This window comes from Callospermophilus lateralis, chromosome 15 (assembly GCF_048772815.1).
Source record: "Callospermophilus lateralis isolate mCalLat2 chromosome 15, mCalLat2.hap1, whole genome shotgun sequence".
Taxonomy (NCBI): domain Eukaryota; kingdom Metazoa; phylum Chordata; class Mammalia; order Rodentia; family Sciuridae; genus Callospermophilus; species Callospermophilus lateralis.
Genome location: NC_135319.1, coordinates 44,752,852 through 44,759,069, shown reverse-complemented (window position 1 = coordinate 44,759,069; position 6,218 = coordinate 44,752,852).

Here is a 6,218-nt window from a genome sequence, read left to right as displayed (position 1 = left end):
GGAGGGCCAGAAACAGACTGGAAAGTCCTCTTCGTACCAGTTTTCCTTTGTCCCCTTTTCAATCGCATTTTTTTTTTTTTTTTTTTTTTTAAAGACTTCTAAGTTCTTCTGAAGAAAGATTGTCACAGTCTGGGCTGGGGCCTTATCGGAGGAAGAGGATGAGGATGACTGGGATAAGGTGTCCATTGCTCTGGCCTTGACCCCAGATTGAAGCTCTGCTTTACGCTGTCAACAGGGTCACTTTATTGATATTTTTCTTGAGGGGGAGAAAAACACAACCCTCACGTCCCTCATCCTCCTATTGTTTTCTCTCAAGAATTCCCTGCAATGAAACCTCCAGGATCTTATCCAGAGGGGAACTCTGAATGAGCGACATCCCCTCTCGTCAAAAGTTTGTGACTTTTAGGAATTGACTTCATGATGTCGCAGCAGTAGCATGGGCAGGGGAGAAGACCGAGTTGTTGGAACTGGTCATTAGGAAGTGTCGTGGTCAGATGGTCAGTGAGCTGACAAAAAAATTGTGACAGATCCAGGATTCTCTTGAGACATGCTCAATTGACACACTATGTCAATTTTGTTATCATTTCTGGTCTCAAAACATCTAAAGCAACAAGGTTTAACTTGTGTTTTTACCCATATAAGCAGTAATTCATCATTTTTCCATAATGTCTTTTTTCCAAAAGACTTCAAATGCTTCTGTATTATTTGTTCCACTGATTCTCACACTAAGGAGTGAAAAAAAAAATTTAGGAGTTACTCATTAAATTAACAATACTCTGGGAAGTTCTTTAGAAGTGTCTAAACTTATTTTCATTTTTAGACCAAAGGGGAGGGGATAGAGGGAGCTGTATGCTACCTGTCCCCAGACATACCATACTGATTGCAGATGAAGCTTGTGAGTTCCCTGATAGTCCAGTGTGGGGACAACTGTTAGCAAGCATGATTCCTGAAGACAATGTGAAGGGGAAGGATAAAAAGAAGGGTAGGAAGAGGCTTGCTTTTTTTAAAATACCATTTTTTAACAAAGATCTGAGGAAAACAAGATTTTTGTTGTTGTTTTGTACTAGGGATCCAACTCAGGACCTAGCACGTGGTAGGTAGGGGCTCTACTGCAAAGCCATGTCCTTAGCCTCTTCTCTCTTAATCTTACCTTGGCCTGACACTTTGGATCCCTTTTGTTCCTTCTCTCATACTCCTTCCCCTGGGCTTTTACTTCTAATAACTAGATTTTTAGTGACTAGGAAAGGAATACTATCTTTGAAAAGTAGTCCTCAAATTTATTTTTATAATCTCATAGCATTTCCCCCCTCCCCCGAAATCAATGGCATTCAAATTATTATGGGTTCTTTCCTCTAAAGACATCAGTTCAATTAAAACATAGTGCTTCCTCGGGGCCAGGAGCCATGCTAATCACCAGGTTTTGACAGTAACTAAGGTAAAATGGTCCCTGCGAGCGGTTTAGTCTACCAGGGGGCTCCCATGGATCTGAATTTGCAGTTAGCTACTTTCTCACTGATGTGCTGGAGCACAGGTAATTTGAGCATTAGCTTATTAAGCTGTGGTTTGATGGCAGCAGCTGGTGACCCTGGAACTGTATAATTGCAGGGCAGTGCTGCTAAAGTCTCAGTGCTTTTAACAGAAAAGGCCAAATCTCAGTTTCCTGTCCCTGAGAAGCCATCTGAGTGTTTCATATGAGTTGCAGAGAAACAGAGGACGTGTGCATGAGATAAACCGAGATTTGCTGCCAGGATTGATTGCTGGAGTCAAGGACTTTTACCAGATAGCCCTTTGGTTCTGTAAACAAGAATTCCCAGGATGGTAGGATTTTTTTTCCCCTTATTTCAATTTTTTCCCTTTTTAGTTGACTTGCCCTTTCATTTTTTTTTTAATGATGAGAATTTTCAAATGTATTAAAAAATATTCAAAGGAATAATAAACATCCAGTTGCAATAATTACAACATTTTGTTAATCTTATTTATATACCTAGTATGCATTTTTAAGATATGATGTTTTTTACACGGTCATGGTGACATTATTACAACTATGAAAATTATTCCTCAATACCTAAATTAATAATTTCTTAATGTCTAATACCCTGTCCATATTTGAAATTTCCCAGTAGTTTCAAATATTTTTACTGCTTATATAATTTATACTGTATGTTGTGCTTGGTTGTGTCACTTTAATTTCCTTTAATGTATAACAGTCTTCCCTCCCTTTGCCCCCATACCATTTGCTGAAGAAACCCAACTGTTGGTCCTTTGCAATGTCTCACATTTTGGATTTGGCTGATGGTTTATTTACAGTATCTTTGATTCTCCTCACCCTTGTGTTTAATGTTAATGCTTGTTTATATTTTCCAATTTTTCTAAAATATGTACTATTAGAATTTAAAAATAGCCAGTGTGGTGGCTCTGAAGACTGAGGCAGGAGGTTTCAAGTTCAAAGCCAGCCTTAGCAGCGAGGCTGTAAGCAATTCAGTGAGATTATGTCTCTGAATAGAATATGAAAAAGGGCTGGGGATGTGGCTCAGTGGTTAAATGTCCCTGGGTTCAATCCATGGTACCAATAAAAAAATAAAAGAAAAAAAAATTTAAAAACAAAAATACTCTGGTGACACTGAAGGAAGTCAGTGCACACAGGGAGGGCACTGCTAGGAACAGATCAGTTGGGAGGTGGCTAAGCAATCCGCTGGAGAGATATCAGCTAGAATGACCAGTTGAGAGCTACCATCTATAAATGGCAACTGAGATATGGGAGTGGGTGAGATCACCCTGGAAAGTGAGGTTGAACCTCGGGGAAGCCTAACTTCCAGATGTGGGCAGCAGAACAGGATGTTGTCAAGGAGACCAACTAGGCAGATTTATGGGAGGAAGCCCAGGAATGGAGTCAGGGGAGCGGAGGCATTTCAGAGGAAGTGTTGCTCAGTGTGGGGTGCATTTCCAAAACATCTGCAAATGAAAATTTGTGAGGGGTAACTTTATATTCAACAGCATTCCTTAAATTAACCCACACATTTATCCTAAGGAAATAACTACGAAGTGTATCACAAGAAGACAAGAAGTTTGAACTCAGAGGGTTGGAAACCCATTTGCAAAGAGCTAAAAAAGTTGTTGGCCGTGATAAAAATGAATAACACTTAATTTTTGTGCAACTGAATTCCAAAATTTAAGAAGTTTCCCTTTTCTGTGAAATTCTCCCAGATAGATTAAAAAAAAAAAAATTCAACCTATTTGGTTTTGAAAGCATCTATGTGATTACACCACAAGCAGGAAACCTTATTAGCATGAGTCAGGAGCCCAGGTTAGGTCTCTTCTGTTTACTATAGACACCACACTCACTAGTCCTCCAGCCAGTCTGATATTTGATTTCAGGATTGACAGATGAGTTGTGACAGGTATCCCCTCTGTGCCTCCGTTTCCTTCTCTTTAAAGCAGTGGTTTGTCTAGATCAATAGTTCTCATTAAATCACTATCAGGGCCTGTTAAACACCGATTGTTGACCTCATTTCTAGATTGACTCAATAGGGACCCAAGAACTTGCATTTCCAGCAGTTCCCAGGAGACGCCTTGTAGCTGCCCTGGATTTCACACTCAGAACCTTCCTACTTTTTCCAGCTCTAAAAGTCGACACTCTGGGGCTGGGGTTGTGGCTCAGCGGTAGGGTGCTCGCCTAGCATGTGCGGGACCCTGGTGCTCTGCACCACATAAAAATAAATAAAATAAAGGTATTGCGTCCAACTACAACTAAAAAGTAAAATATTTTTTAAAAAGTGACACTCTGTCGTCAAAATTACATTACCACATTTAGTAGTAGATTTAACACCACAACCTATCTCCAGTGAAAATTCATTCACTTTTTTTTTATTGTAGAAAATATACAATTCACTATGGCAACCATTCTTTTTAATTTTTTTATTATTAGTTGTTCAAAACATTACAAAGCTCTTGACATATCATATTTCATACATTTGATTCAAGTGAGTTATGAACTCTCATTTTTACCCCATATACAGACTGCAGAATCACATCGGTTACACATCCACGTTTTTACATATTGCTATACTAGTGTCTGTTGAATTCTGCTGCCCTTCCTATCCTCTACTATTCCTCCTCCCCTCCCCTCCCCTCCCATCTTCTCTCTCTACCCCATCTACTATAGTTCATTTCTCTCTCGTTTTTTTTTCCCTTTCCCCTCACTTCCTCTTATATGTAATTTTGTATAACAATGTGGATCTCCTTCCATTCCCATGCAGTTTCCCTTCTCTCTCCCTTTCCCTCCCACCTCTAGTCCCTGTTTAATGGTAATCTTCTTCTCAGGGTCTTCCTCTCTGCTCTGTTCTTAGTTGCCCTCCTTATATCAAAGAAGACATTTGGCATTTGTTTTTTAGGGATTGGCTAGCTTCACTTAGCATAATCTGCTCTAATGCCATCCATTTCCCTGCAAATGCCATGATTTTGTTATTTTTTAGTGCTGGGTAATACTCCATTGTGTATAAATGCCACATTTTTTTTTTTTTAACCATTCATCTATTGAAGGGTATCTAGGTTGGTTCCACAGTCTAGCTATTGTGAATTGTGCTGCTATGGGTAATTCTTAAATGTTCGGTTTAGTGGTGTTAAGTACAATCACGTTGTGTACAACCATCACTATCATCATCTCCAGAACTTTTTCATCTTCCCAAAACCAAACTCCATACCCCTTTCCTGATAACAATCCTCTCTCCTGACTCTAGCAACCACCATTTGTATTTCTATCAATCTGATGACTCTAAATACTTCATTTAAAGTGGAATTAAAAAGTATTGTCCTTTTGTGGCTTATTTCATTTAGTGTAATTTTTCCAAGGTTCATCCATGTTTATAGCATAAGTCAAGAATTTCATTTTATTTTTATTTATTTATTTTGGCCCCAGGAATTGAATCCAGAGTCTGGATTCAATAACAACTGAGCCACATCCCCAGCCCTATTTATATTTGAAACAGGGTCTCACCAAGTTGCTGAGGCTGGCTTTGAACTTGTGATCCTCTTGTCTCAGCCTCCTCAGTTATTGGGATTACAGGCGAGCACCACCATGCCTAGCAAGAATTTCATTCTTTTATGGCTAAATAACTCATTGTATGCACATGCCACATTAGTTTATCCCTTCATCTGCTGATGGACACTTTGGTTGCTCCTTCTGGGATGTGGTGAATAATGTTGTTAGGTACTGATATCTGATTGAATCCCTGGTTTCAAATCTTTTTGGCATATACTCAGAAAAGGCATTGCTGAATCATGTGGTAATTGTTTTACTTTTTGAAGAACCATCATATTGTCTTCCAGAAACCCACCTGTAGGTCTTCTTTGGAGAAATGTCTATTCAAAGTCTTTTGCCCATTTTTCAGTTTTGTTTTTTATTGTTGTCTTAAAATACACTTTATGCTCCTTAGAGGCAAGAATCATTTGTTTTGTTCAAAAAAAAAAAAAAATCCCCTGTAAAGTTTAGCAGAATGTGCATATATACATATTATTTGTTGAATAAAAACAAACATTAACATTTTCAATATTATCCCTTTGCACCTCATATCAGTTTCAGGGTTGTCTGTTAGGTTGCTATAAGCTGCCTGGGGGAAGGACCAAGCTATGCAGGCTCTTCCAGTACTTCCATATGCTGCACTAAAGCAATCACTTATTACATGCTTTTTAGATAGACCTTCCCTGGCTTTGGCAGCATGTAATATCCTGACTGGTTATTGTGGTAAACTTCTTGTTACAATCTCTAAAAATATTTAATCTTCATTTATTGTTGAATAACTTTCTGGATTCTAGGGCAATCAAGGTGTTTTGATAGAATGGAGATTTTTTCCTATAGATGAGGAGGCCAAGGAGAACAGCCTCAACACTTTTGTGGGCTTTATTTATTCATGGCGCCGGGGATGGAACCCAGGGCCTTGTGCATGCTGGGCGTGCGCTCTACCCTGAGCTGCATCCTCATGTCCTGTTCACTTTGTGATTATAAAGATCACTTGATTTATTGGTAGCTCTGGAAAAAAATGACCATCTTAAGTAAAGGAAGAGTCAGTGAAATGTCTGTTTTTGAAATAAAGGATCTAAGAAGAAAGCTTAATTTAGTAATGGAATTTTTAATAAAACTAATTTTAGAAGTAAAAGGCTTTCTACCTGGAATCACAGGAAAATAACTTTCTGGTTTTGTTTTAAAGAATGAGATACTATCG